This window comes from Lissotriton vulgaris, chromosome 8, assembly GCF_964263255.1.
Source record: "Lissotriton vulgaris chromosome 8, aLisVul1.2, whole genome shotgun sequence".
NCBI classification, from domain to species: Eukaryota; Metazoa; Chordata; class Amphibia; order Caudata; family Salamandridae; genus Lissotriton; species Lissotriton vulgaris.
In genome coordinates, this window is record NC_141696.1 from 1,232,830,053 (window position 1) to 1,232,845,389 (window position 15,337).

Sequence of the window (15,337 nt, forward strand, 5' to 3'; positions counted from 1 at the left end):
GGTGCTATGATGCCTGCAGTGCGTATGCCTTTCCATGGCAGAGACTGCGCCATGGAAAGGCATATGGTAAATGGCTATGGGGGCCTGTTGCGGACCCCCGGGGAGATGGGGGGCTGGGTGGCTGCACTTGGGGGGTACCCATGGTACCCCCCTATATTGGCATGCACAAGGTGGTGGGCACCGCATGGTGCCTGTCACGTTGTGCATTCCAATGCACAACATGCAAAGGTTACATTACGCCAGCGGTCGCATCCTATTTGGCCCCGGTGGGACCCCCGCACCTCTTGTGGTCTTGTTTTCCGTTATGGTGGCGGGCGGACGAAGTTTGCCCGCTTTCGTAAGGGGCCTTTAATTTTTTTCTTTTCTGAGATGTGCAAACTCAAGTCCTGCAGCATCAGACTTTTAGTGCTGCATTATCTAAAGGAACAAAAGAATGTGAATGGCTGTACTTTCATTTTTTGTGCACTTTTTTTCAACATGAAATCAGACCTCTCATCAAAAATTGGCATAATGGCACATTTCATGCTAAAATATAGCAGCAAATGACGAATAAGCGTTTTCTGTAATTACACATAATTTTGTGTCATTTTGCCGAAATAGCTCACCTTATATGTATTTTGATGAAAAAGGCTTCATTTAATTAAAATGATGCGTGTTATAAATATTTTATATTTAATATCAAGCTTACCTTTCAGAATTCCAGTGTCGGTTTTTTAAACGTTTTAGCTTTTATTGTATAAAAAATTCTTATGGAATGGAAAACCTCCTAAAATTGCATTGAGTAAACTGAAATGACCCAAACTAGAGGGCAGTTCTCCTGATTTTAAACTATATTACTATGTTTTTAATTTCAGACAAGTCTCTTCTTTAATAAATAATCATACCGACAGTAACACTCCAAGATGGACCTATTTGAAAAAAGACATTTGTGAGTTATTTCTATTTCAATGAAATACTGAACATTACTAATTGGCTCAAATTAAATCAATTCCCATTCATTAAATACAATTGGAATTTATTGCAAGTATTCATATTTTCAAAAGTGTCTAATTTTGACATTATACCCTCCTCTATAATCTGGTATATTAAGGTTATAAAAAGGAGTAACCAATACATTATTTGGAAAGATTGTCAAGAGAAAGGACTGGCTCGGATTTTCAGCTATTGGAAGATAACAGAATCATTATTTTAGGGCTTTACAAGATTCTTTCAATCTACTTACTAATTATTTAAAAAAAAAAATTAAATTAAAAAGTATTATATGCAAAATACTGACTTCCCTTATTTCTTCCACATCTAATTTTCCTGTGTTTATCTACAAAATATACTCCTTTTGGGGTGTGTAATATCCCCAAAGCTTAATTTAGTTATAGCGAGCGTCACCAATGCATCTCTCCAAGAACTAAATTTAAGATTGAAATGCAGTGGCTGAGAGATTGCTTTGTATGTTGGCTTGTTGATATGTCCTATATAATATGGAAAAAAATACATAAAACGTCTAAAACTGCCACAATCATTCAAATAGTATTTTCCATTTATACTAGGTTACTACATCCAAACTTACATAGGGTTTTTAATAGCTATGATGATTTATGTTGGCCATGTCACGAAAAGAAAGGGGACTTATGTAACATATACTATATATTCATATAACATTTTACTTAAACTCCTTATATTTGATCCTGTTTCTCATTCTCTGCCTTTTTCCATGCCTTTTTGTTCTGTGTTTCATCTTTTATATTCTTTCTTCCACAACTTTTTCTAATAATTGTTTTAACTTTTCTCATTGCATATTGTAATGTATTTATTTATAAACACTTTGTTAATTATTTGTTATATAAATGTTTTATTTTCTTTGATTGACAATTCCAGGAATGTTGTTATTTGTCATAGTATTGTTAAGGCCTTATAATTGTCTTAACTTCATTGATACTGTCAATTCTTTTAAAAACCCTAATACATTTGTTAGAACAAAAAGGATCTTTGAAAATCTCCAGATTACACATGAGAACAACACATGCCATTTGAAGGTCGGATAAAGCCAGCACCTTGCTGGAATCATGGTCAAATGAAAAAACTGCCATTGGTGAAGCCAAAAGTTGTGGTTTTAGTGATAACGTGTGAAAAGCATTTATGCGTGCCTATGTTTCTAGGTGTAAACAAAAGAAGGTGACCTTCACACTGTCCATCTAGTTGATGGACATATAGTGCATAAGCTCTGCTAATTAGCTGGGGTAGAATAAAAAGTGAAGTTGTAATGCTTTTTGGCTATCTTTTTGCTAACTAGCAGTCATTTGCTCGATGGTCAGATGAATAAACACAGGGAACTAATTTGTCCCTGTTAAGTGTTTATATGTGTTAGAACTGGGGGTCTCCAGTTGGCAGAGGTAGGTACCACTGTCCAAATAGGGACCCTTGCTTCTAGTCAGGGCAAGGAGATAACCCCTGCTCGCCCTCTAGGTAGCTTGGCCTGAGCAGTCTAGGCTAACCAGAGGCAATGCGTAAAGTATTTGTACCAACACTCACAGTAACACAGTGAAAACACCACAAACTGATTCCACAACAGTTTAGGAAAATAAAGATATTTATTCTAAACTACACAAGACCAAAACGACACAAATCCAACACACACAGTTCAAGAATATGGTTTCAAAAGAGTTCTTCAGGTTGTAATCAAAGTTCTTTAAGTTGCGTTAAAATAATCCACAGATGTGTGAAAAGTTCACAGTTGCGTCACGTTTACTCACAGTACCTTTTAGATGCGACAAAGTTCCACAAGCAGGAAGCTGGTGCGGTGGAAAACAAGCGATGCGTTACTCCTGAGACCCTGGGGAGGCAATGCGACAGCCCCGCTGCAGCAGCGGGCGTGTTGCGACGAATCCGGTCTGTATGGGGAGGAAGGCCGCTTGCGTGGATTCCGGTGCGTAGGTTCCGTAGGAAGTCTGTTCTCGCAAAGGCACGATGCGATGATCTCGTAGGGGCTGCGACGATCTCCGGGGCGACGATGCGCGGTCCAGCGGTGATCCTCTCTCTCGCACCTCCTTGATGCGATGGTTCTGCGACGATGTTCGCAGCGACGTGATGCGGTCCGCAAGCAAGCGGTGCAGTGATCTCACCCAGCGACGACAGGCTCTGCGACGACACTTGCAGCGATGTTCGATTCTCCCGCACCGGTCTGGTGCGTCCCGCAAACGAAGGATGCGACGGCTCTGGCAGCGGCGTTAGGCGCTGCGCCGATCTTGACCTTCGTAGTGGGAAACTTCTCGCACTGTCGGGTTGCGCTCCGCAAGCGAGCAATGCGACACTTTTCAGATCCAAAAGTCTCTCAAGCTTAGTTTCAAGCTTCCCAGCTCAGGTTCAACTTCCAGAGGCCCCACAACTGGATCAAGCACTCTAGGAAGGACAGAACTCTCTCAGCAGAGTTCAGGGAAACTGGGGGTGAAGTCCTTTTGTTCCTGGGACTTCAAAAACAGGGAGCCAGCTCTTCTCAGGCCCTTGGAGATTCCTTCAAGACAGGGGACACAGCTCACAGCAAAGTACTTCCCCTCTCCTTGGCAGCAAAGCAACAGCAGGTCAGTCCAGCAGAGCAACAGCAGGACAGTCTTCCTTCTTCAGAGTCAGCTTTCTCCTTGGCAGAGGTTCTTTCTTGATTCCAGGATGATCTAATTTTCTGTTGTCAGGGGTCCTGTACTTATACCCCTAAAGTCTTTGTTCTCTCTGTGCATGTGGGCCCTGAGCCCGGTCTGAACCAGTTCTGGGTGGATCCTGAGCACTTTGTTTTGCTGGCTGCATCTTTCCTTTCAGAGTGAGGGGCAGGGTCCTCAGCCACCCAGCAGGAGGTGGAGCCAGCATTGTGGCAGGCAGGCACAGCCCTATTCAGCCCAGGTGCTAACTCCTCCCACCACTCAGGTTGCAATGCAGTCATTCAGCCTAGTGCTGACTCATCCAGCCTCTGGGGGAATTCCCCAGCCCCTGAGACTCACAAACCAGACAGTCAATACACAAACAGGCCCAGGCACACAGAAGGGTCAGACAAGAGAACAGCAACTTTCTAAAAGTGCTGTTCTCAAACACAGGATTTAAAAACCACATTTCCTAAAAGATGTGTTATTAAATTCTGAGTTCAGGGATACTAGATACTTATGTCCTATCTTGTTCCTATGGGAAGAAATGCTGTTAACCACTGTAGCCAGCATCCCCCATGTTAACCTATGGAGCAAGATAGCCTTACAATAGTGAAAAACGAAAATGGCTGTAATTCACTATCAGAGCATGTCACCTGCACTAGTGCATGCTCTACCTTTCACATACACTGCACCCTGCCCAGGGGGGTACCTTGGGCCTTCCATAGGGGTGACTGATGTGCACGAAAAGGGAAGGGTTAGGCCTGGTCAGTGGGGACACTGACCAGGAGGACATGGCAGTTCTAAACTGCCCATAGGCGCTGCAGTGGCAGGCCCAAGACACCATTTTTAGAGCTACTCCTGTGGGTGGCACAATTAGTGCTGCAGGCCCACTAGTAGCATTGGTCATCACCAGCCCTGGCACACTCAGTGCACTTTACTAGGGACTTCATGGTGATACAAATATGCCAAACATGTATATCCAATCAGAATAACAACTTACATAGGGAGCACTTACACCCTGGCACTGATCAGCAGTGGCAGAGTGTCCAAAGCATCTAAACCAGCAAAAACGAATCCAGCACAGCATCAAAAAATACAGGAGGCAGAGGCAAAAAGATAGGGGTAATCACGCCAAAGATGCCAGGTCTAACAATATGAAACTACAGTCTGCCCACAGTGGCAGTAAAAATGAATGCTGAAGAGACAATAAAAGAAAGAGCAGCACACTGAGCAGCAGCTGTATTGTTTTCGTCATCCAAAAGGAAAGGTTTTTGGAGGTAAAAGGATTCTGTTTGTGTTACAATTATTATGGGTTAAGTAGTAGGATTATGCTTGAATAGCTGCCTGTTACTTGTATACTCTCACCTAAGGTTATGGATTTTTCAGTTGAGGCTGAACGTTTGAATATGGCTGAGATACCCGCCACCCCCTCTCAACACAATCCCCAAGAATTGGGAAACCGGAAACAGTTCTTGAACTTTTGGAAGGCGGGAAGGGAGTTACCCTTCCCGGCCGTATTTATTAAAATATGAAACAAAATCAAAACATTAAAATAACTGTTTCATATTATGTACAATTTCATTTCCACATTACGATGTTTGGCTAACCTTAACAGATCTCTAATACAAAGGTTCTCCTAGCCGAACTAACATCCTACAAAACATTTGACTTGAAATTGTACATCCTAACGTTAAGGGCCAACGGCAAGGTCGTAACCGGTGTCAGATCCCTAAACCAGAAATACCACCCTCACTTGTGAGGGGAGCGACCGCACAGAGGCGTACCTCAAGTGCATCTACCAATTTCCCTTGGACTTGACGGGGGCCCCAATGAACTCGACGCCATTTAACGGTCGTCCGAGGACTCGTGTGAGGTGTCTAAAAGGTAGCGTAACCCCCTTCCGCACCCCACACAACTTACCCATCTGCCGTCGCAGATGTCCTGGCCCCGGGAAATTCCCCAGGAGGGCCCGTAGCCCCTCCTATCCAGGAATTGGCCTTGACCACCTTTCCTTTCCTTCCGGCGGCCTATCCTTAGACGGGACCGCCTCCCCGTTGAGGGGCCAATTGGCCACCTCCCCTGAGCGCTCCCATCCGTAATGGGTGACGCCCCCCCATAGGGATCTTCCAATTACTGCTCACCGATCATGACCTTACCGCCCGACCAAAATAAATACGACAATTCTACCTAACTTACTAAGATTACAAAACAAACATAACTTATTACAAGCATAAATACTGATCAATACTAGTGCAAAATTACTTTATTTGCAAAACATACTGAAAATAACCATTCTTTATTGCATATTCAAAAATTTCACGACAATCATCACAACCTGCAAGAAAAAGAGTTACCATATCAAAACTTTATTCAAAACAACTCGCTGTCCTCAGGGGCTGGTGGGTGGGTCAAAATTGACTCTTCGTTCCGTCTCGAGCTCACGTGCAGCGGGGAGGTGCAGCTTCAGAGCACAGGAACAAGAGGATGCTTTCTTGGCTTTTGCTCCTTTTATCCGTCTTCAGGGCGGGCGTAAACCCGCCCCCGCCTGCCTCCGAGGGTGTGGCCGGCCGCGTCAGTGTCTAGGACAACCCACTCTAGGGCGGGAAAAAGGCGCGCCCCGGCTACGCCGCTTCGGGCATACCAGCCGAGACTCGCCTCCCGCCCAAGATGGCTTCCCGGGGGGGTCGTGGTACTCCACCATACGTTCGGGGGGACCGAATGGTCGCCCCTTTCCATATGGCTGAGATACCCGCCACCCCCTCTCAACACAATCCCCAAGAATTGGGAAACCGGAAACAGTTCTTGAACTTTTGGAAGGCGGGAAGGGAGTTACCCTTCCCGGCCGTATTTATTAAAATATGAAACAAAATCAAAACATTAAAATAACAGTTTCATATTATGTACAATTTCATTTCCACATTACGATGTTTGGCTAACCTTAACAGATCTCTAATACAAAGGTTCTCCTAGCCGAACTAACATCCTACAAAACATTTGACTTGAAATTGTACATCCTTACGTTAAGGGCCAACGGCAAGGTCGTAACCGGTGTCAGATCCCTAAACCAGAAATACCACCCTCACTTGTGAGGGGAGCGACCGCACAGAGGCGTACCTCAAGTGCATCTACCAATTTCCCTTGGACTTGACGGGGGCCCCAATGAACTCGACGCCATTTAACGGTCGTCCGAGGACTCGTGTGAGGTGTCTAAAAGGTAGCGTAAACCCCCTCCCGCACCCCACACAACTTACCCATCTGCCGTCGCAGATGTCCTGGCCCCGGGAAATTCCCCAGGAGGGCCCGTAGCCCCTCCTATCCAGGAAGGGGCCTTGACCACCTTTCCTTTCCTTCCGGGGGCCTATCCTTAGACGGGACCGCCTCCCCGTTGAGGGGCCAATTGGCCACCTCCCCCGAGCGCTCCCATCCGTAATGGGTGACGCCCCCCCATAGGGATCTTCCAATTACTGCTCACCGATCATGACCTTACCGCCACAGGCCGGATAGTTGACCGGCTATCCGGACCCCCCACTCCTGCCTAAAGGTCATGTTTTAAACCCTTCAACAAAGCTATGAGGTCTCCTATGAGTAACTCATTCCCCACCCGGGACAAATGAACCCCGTCCCCCAAATACATACTGTCCCCTTTGATACAACCATGCGAAACAGAATGCAGTGTACTTGATCGAAACAATCTACTCACTTTGTTATTTATTTTCCTTACTGAATGATTCAGAGCAGAAACCGAAATAGCCCCCCGCCACACTTTCCGTGGGATCATATGGGACCATGCAATTGTGCACCCTGGAACTCTTCTTGCCAACCAACTTACTGTGGAAAGCATTGCCTCAAGAAGAAGTCGTCTACCAGTGGCCACCAAATCGTTGCCCCCAAGATGGACTATGATTATAGACGGCGGTGACCTTGTCCGCCCTAACAAACCCTCGAAAAAGGATTGAAACTGGTCAATACAGAGCCCGCCCTTTCCGTAGAAGGACACCCTGTACCCGTATTCCCCAGCCACGTGAATCATATCACCTGCTTTGAATACGTCCGCGGCACGCCTCACGTATGAGTGGCCCACGACCCACACCTCCTTTTTCGCAGTTGGTGATTTCTGACCGCTGGTCCCCAGGTGTCGGGTCGACTGCACAGTCCGCCCCGCTTCGTAAGCTTGCGTAACTGAAAACCAAACAAAAACAAGAAGCGTGAGTATATCATTACAGCTTCACAACATGTGCAACCGCACATACCTTTTATAACAGTTCGAGGACCAACGCCCCAAACGTTTTACTTCCTCTACACTCAGACCCTTGGCTGTAGCCTCAGTAGCAGCCCCTATCCGAAAGGAATGGGTCCCGAACTCGCCGGGGTTCAAGCCCGTGGCCGAAATCGACATCGCAAGCACCCTCTGGAACTGAAACCTCGTCAGTGGGGTGGCGTCAGCATGTCGCAACAAGGTCCCCCCCATGCTGCCACCCTCTGCGCTAAGTATTCCTCTACGCACACCACAGGGCACATGGAAGAACCTGGGATCCTCTGAATGATTACGCAGTCCCCGATTGCACCCTGATCGGATTTGGACCTAACAAACGAGACCGTCATCGTCTCCCCCCTGACCTGAATGTGCTCCCGGCACAGTTCCCCCATTGTATCCTGCTTGTTCTTCGCCACTAATTCGCTTACCCGCATAGCCCCATGGAATGCTAGTGCAAATGCGGCTCGGAACAACACTGCTTCGTACTGGGATGAACACGTTGCCGGGAGTACGGACCATAACAGGGTCAGCCTATCCAAACCTATCGGGTGCCTCTCATCTACTCTGCGACCCTCAAGGCGTTGCCACCCACGTAGCGCTTTCTGCACAACGAAAGACGCTGTCGGGTCCTGGATCCCATGAGCCTTTGCCATAAAGGAAATGGCGGCCCGATGCCTCTGGGCCGTAGCTACTGATTTGCCTGCCTGACGTAAAGAGAGCAGAAATTTCACTACAAACTCTTCCTGACCCCAAAGTTCCCCCCTAGCAGTACCCAAAAAGGCCCAATAGGAACGGAACGCCCCTTCATATGCCTTCCTCGTCCTGGGTGCTAAACTCTCTCCCACGAGGTTTTGTAGTTCGGGGCACCGAGAGACCAGAGAGCTTCGGGAAAGGGTGCCGCCACCGGGTCTGCTGTGGGCAGAAAACCCCAGAAGGCCTGCATACGGAAACGAGAAAGCGCATCAGCCGCTTGGTTCATGACCCCCGGCACATGTCTTGCCCTAAACAGCACATTCAGTTGCATGCATAACAACACAATTTCCTTGAGCAGTCTCAGAATCAATTTGCATCGAGCTGCCTGACTATTGATACACTCAACCACGGTCATGTTATCAGACCAGAACACCACAGAGTGATCACGGAACCCCTCGGGCCAAGTTTTCAGTGCCACCAAAATAGGGAAAAGTTCGAGAAAAGCAATGTTACTTGTCAACCCGCACTCGTGCCACCATGACGGCCATTTTTGAGCCGACCATTGTGCGCCAAATATGGCACCAAAACCTATACTCCCCGCCGAATCTGTCCACAGCCCCAGCTCCTCGGAGGACACCACCGGCCTGTTCCAGACAACTCGACCATTGAAATCCGCCAGGAATGCCAACCAAATGCGCATGTCCTGGCGAACCTCTGCCGAGAGCCTCGTGCGATGATGACCTTCCTTCAGGCCGACCATGGCTTGTGCAATCGAGCGGGAAAAGGGGCGCGCCATTGGCATTACTCTCAGGGCAAAATTCAACTGACCCACCACCTGTTGCAATTGATGCAGGTTTACTTTTGTTGCACGAATACATGTCTCAAGGGATAACCTGAATTTTAACACTTTGTCCTTGGGTAATCGAAAACAACCTTCTACCGAGTCGAGCTCGATCCCCAGAAACTCGAGCAAGGTCGAGGGACCCACAGTCTTACCTGGTGCCAATGGCACACCGAATTGATTCATTAAGACACGAAATTCATGTAAAGCCTGTCCACACTCAGGATCCCCGGCTGCCCCCAAAAACAGAAAGTCATCGAGATAGTGCATAACATGTTGAAAACCTGTCTTCCTTGTGAATACCCATTGCAGAAAACAACTGAACTTCTCGAAATAGGCACAGGAAATCGAGCACCCCATTGGCATACATCTATCCATGTAATAGCGACCCTGAAACTGAAAACCAAGGAGACGCTGATCGTCTGGGTGTACCGGGAGCAACCGGAACGCTGACTCGATATCCGATTTTGCCATCAGCGTCCCGGGCCCCAGGCGATTCAACATGGCAACGGCCTCATCGAAAGATGCGTACCGCACCGAACACACTTCCGGGTCTATCGCGTCATTCACGGAAAGACCACGTGGGGCTGACAAGTTATGTATCAGCCGAAACTCACCCGGGTCCTTCTTGGGGACCACCCCTAGAGGGGAACAAACAAAGTTAGCAACCGGTGGCAAATCGAATGGACCGGCGACGCGACCTCGAGTCACCTCTTTCCCAATCTTTACCTGTACCACCGCCGTGTGCTGCAAGACCGACAGTTGATTCTTACAATTTGCTACACCTTGAAAATCCCCCACTGGGATGCGGAAACCATATGAAAACCCGTTTCGTAACACCCCAGCGGAAGCATGATCCGGGTATTCGTTGAGCCAAGGAATCATTGCCATGGTATCAATCGGGGTAGGTAAAGGCGCCCCTCGGACTATATCAGACCTGTTTGGCGCCTCCCTTACCACCGTTATCACCCGTTTTGGCTCTGCACATGGACTCAGGATGGGATGGCTGCCCACACCCCCCACACTCATGTCTGAATTTGCATGACCCCCGGGGCCTCGTACATTTCCCTCTGTTAAAATTCCAACAGATCCCCCTTTTACCTGTGTTGCCACTCGGCTTCGAGTGGTACTCGTTACCTGCACCTGTCCGAAAGGGTGTCCCAGAGTTTTGGCGGGAAGATTCCCCCCCGTTACTCCCTAACAATGGTACCTTCAACATTCCTGTACTCTCCATTTTTTGCCATGACACGGAGTCGTAACAATCCCAAGTCAAAAATGGGTCGTGTTCCTTAGCTTTTCTAAAAAGATTGTCATAGCAGAACCACTGATTGCCCCCATATGCTACGGAATACTCCATGATACGTGATTGATAAATTGGCAACTCGGTCAACAACTCGGGCCTGCGCTCGCCCATGATGGAGGTAAAAATGCCCCACGCTCTGCCCCAAGTACCAATGTTTTCGTCAACCTTAAAGGCGGCCATTTTTGCGCGCCAAACACTCGGATGCATGAGCTCCTTTTGGCTCTTTACATGCTCCATCTCGTAATGATCGGTAAGCAAAGAAAAAATGTTCACATACTTATTCGCCCAAATCTTTTCCTTAACTTCCAGTGGAACATGCTGAACCACCTTTTCCCTTCGTGAAGGTACAGACCCCTCCCCCGCAATCGGCAATGGCCGCTTACCTGAACCAGACGCTGCATCTGCCACCGAACCTGGGCCTGATGCGTTAATAGAAGATGGTGCCTTCGCAGCCTCCCTAGATTCCCGCAGTTGCCTCATTACTGCGCGGGCGTCATCAGCCGTGGCGCCCTCGCTATCTTTTCCCAACCACGCTGCCAATTGTGCCGCTAACTCGGGAGGCATATCCTCCCCGTTCACGGGGGTGACCACCACGGGGATCGGATTCCCTCCTTTCGGCACCGGGGTTGGCTCCTCAAGTGGGGTATCGGGAACCGGGGTTTCCCCCCCGAGTGCCCCCCTTCTGGACCTCTTGCCTCTCCCACCGGGGACTGATCCCGGCAAAGGCCGTTTCGGTCCTCCCTCCCCGTCCTTAGCCGCCATCTGCTTCTTCAAATCGGCTACCTCCTTCATGAGCATGCGGAGCATCTGATCGGTACTGACCCGCTTCCCGACTTTCTTGGGCATTCTCAGACGGAATACCTGTAAGACAAAAAGAAAGATTACAACGCTCAAAATTGGCTCTTCGTTCCGTCTCGAGCTCACGTGCAGCGGGGAGGTGCAGCTTCAGAGCACAGGAACAAGAGGATGCTTTCTTGGCTTTTGCTCCTTTTATCCGTCTTCAGGGCGGGCGTAAACCCGCCCCCGCCTGCCTCCGAGGGCGTGGCCGGCCGCGTCAGTGTCTAGGACAACCCACTCTAGGGCGGGAAAAAGGCGCGCCCCGGCTACGCCGCTTCGGGCATACCAGCCGAGACTCGCCTCCCGCCCAAGATGGCTTCCCGGGGGGGTCGTGGTACTCCACCATACGTTCGGGGGGACCGAATGGTCGCCCCTTTCCAGAATCACTGCACATCTCAGAGTTCATCACCTGATTTGGGACGAGTGTACACATCTGCCATAACACAAAAGAGCAGGAAACACTCAATCACAGCCACAACACAGATATTAGCAGGCTATGCATGAAAAGACTGCAGCTGTCACAGGGAGGGAACTGTAAGTGTACAGTCGAGCAATCCAAGTGGATAAAAAGGCACACATAACAGCTTCTCTACAGAGTAGAACATGGGTTATATCAGTTTCACAGAGAATATATGCAACAAGCTGAGTGTATTCACATGGGAGTGCCTGTGAAGCTTGGAATTGGGTACTCATTATCATAGAAACCCAAGCCGCCACATCTGTGACTGCAGTGGTTGCGTTGCTTTAAGTAAGATTGCGCAGCAATAGTAGTAAGTGCTTGCAAGATTGAAAGGGTTGCTGTGTTTCAAGCATTCCATCCACCTCTCTTTTTTGTATTCCTCAATGTGGTGCCCTTATTGGCGAATGGTTTGCCCAGATATGGGTCCTGTGCTTTCTCTGGAAGAGTGTGGGACAAAGACTGATTTGCATACGGCTGGACCTAATCAGAGATGCTAGGATGGACAAAAAATAAATGATGGCCTGGGATGCAGCCCCGAGCAATTACCAGGGGCTAAGATTAATCAAGCATTCCATCCATCTCCTTTTAAATTCCTCAGTGCGATGCCCTAAGAGGCCAAGCATGTTCTCAGACATGGGTCCCATGCTCACTGTGCCACAGGAACCAAATGACACTTGATTAATAAGACCCAAATAGTCCGAAACCGGTCGTGGGTTGCTTGTGTACTTGTTTGGACATTACCTGATTTTGCCGTTCAGGCTGGACAGTTCCTATTGGAGCAGAAACAAGGCTGATTTGCAGATGGCTTAGTCTAAACTGGCATGGGGCAAAAAAAATATTTACTGAGATGCGGCCCGAGTAATTACCGGTGGCAAAGATTAAATCAAGCATTCAATCCATCACTTTTTAAAATTCTTCTGTGTTATGTTAAGGAGGCTCAGATGTGCTGTAGAAGCATAATCTTAACTGACAGGGAAAGCAAGGCATAATACATTTTAAGAGTGCAACTGGGGGCCATTGCAATCACCGCACAAGAGCTAGTCGATAATCCAAGTGCCACTTAAAGAGTGTATAAAATAAGCTAATGGCAAGCAGTAGTAGATGGAGGGAGAATGGGGTGTTCACAGAAGTGGCTGGTATAGGTGGAGAGGGCTTCAGTGCGCATGACAGTTTGGCCGGTCTCAGATGGCCGGCTAAACTGTCATGCTCACTGATAGCAGTGCCCACCACTCCCTTCAGTGCCTTTCATCCCCTAGCCTCACCCCCAAGACTCGGCCTGGAAACAAAATAAAACAATACTGAACCAGGGTTTATAGACATTTCTTTTTCTTTTCTTAACGCTGCAGGCAGGAGGGCGACTCGCCTCTGCCAAAGGGGAGTAGCCGCCACTGGATGTTCAGTGATGCTTATTAAAGTGACTTTTTACAATAATACATGGTGAGGTAGGATTTATACAGCATATTCTTCAGCAACTGTTTTCTTTGTGCAACTTAATCCCAGAAATGACTATTGAACATCAGCGCAGTTGTGATTGGAGAAAAGCAAGGTCTTAATTATTTTTTCGCATCTTGTCATAGTATGTAGTCATGACAAGCCTAGGAAACTATGGCACATCAACATTAACTGGCACTATTTTCTGAGCCTTCCATCTCCAAGTTGATATTCTTTGCCTTGGGGGGTTAGAGTGACCTAGCATAAAAAAATCCTGAATAGTTTAGTACTAGGTGCAAATTGATGGTCTCTCAGGGGAAGATTTCTCTCTCTTTTCTTTATCTCCTATTCTGTCTTTCTCATTTTTTCTACCTACCCCTCTATAATTTTTCTTTCTGCTATTGACATACGGATTGTGAAAAAGAAATAGAATTATGTTTATGTTAATGTGCTAGTGCTCATTCATGGCTGGGGAAAAATAGACCACTCTGTTTGTAACCTTAAGAAAACATTTAATACTTTTCACAAATTTCCCTGCGGATACTCTGCAACTCCAAAAGGCAAATTCCCAAGACAAACCTTGTGTGCCCAATGTGTGTAATTTTACAAATTGCCTCGCTCGGAAAGGTGCATCAAAATTCTTCAACCTCCTAAGTACTGTGCCTAGAGAAAGAAGGCCATCAGGAATTCAGTATTTTTGTAAAATAATAAGGTACAAGTAGTCTGTGGCAAGGAGCAACAGCAAAGTAAACTGTTAGTATGAAATGAAATAAAACTACGCATTACTGTACCAGAAATATAATGGGGAAATACAGAATGCTGTGCCACAGACATGTGCAAGTTAAACAGCTAGGTGGCCTGTGCCTTGCCTAGAGCTGCCTGATTGTTATATGTCAACGGAAACCCATTATTCCTTTCAGACTGTGTAAATATTAATGGGGTCAGAAGTGTTACTCCGATTGGTTACTGTAGAATCAAACGAAGAACACTACTCCCAGGTTGCACTGATTATTTTAAATTTAGTAGGCAGATCCCTTGCAGCTCAGAGTACATGATGAGCAGCCCCCTCACCTAACTGCCTCAACAGAACCTACACATTTCAGGGTGGCTATTTACAAGGTGAGCTTAACCAAGGCTGCCACTTACCAACCCACCAAACCACCAACCTTCCAAGGGAACTGTGACATATGTATATTAATTGAGTCATGTGACTGTGTAAGGTATTAAAAAACTTGAGCTTGTACTAACTCTTTATTTGTTTATTCTAAAATTGGGTACTTGTCCTCACCTAACAATTGTTGTGTACTTGCACACCGTACTAAGCATGATTTTAAAATATATTTCATATATTTTCCCTAAATAATTTGCTAATTTGTTTTAAGCACACATTTGTAAGCCCTGGCTTTGGTAACCGCTACATTTCTGAAATTCTAGTTATAACAAAGAACTCATGTTTTCCAAAAATGGAATTGAAAGTACGGGAGGCTGCCACCCAATCATTTTGTGAATAGTAAAGATGAAAAATAAATTAAGTGAAAAACAGAACAAAGGATACACTGAAAATAATTTTGTGGAATGGCCAATGTCGTAAATTTTAAAGAAACACAGGGGTGCTCATTTACACCCCTTGCTAAATAGAGAGGTAAATCCCAATAGTAGAAACTGGCCATGTGGACATTTCCATCCCGATTTAGCATTATTGGATTAAAGAGAGGCATGATGTTTGGTTTAACAAATGATTTTGCACATGTATATCTATGAATTCAGCCCCAGCATTTAGCTGTTGTAATGTGGTATAGTTTGCTGTGATGTGGTTTTACCAGATGCCTTACTTATATTTCCCATGCCGCGGATATATTTTGAAGTACCAAATGAAGTAAATGTTTTTTTA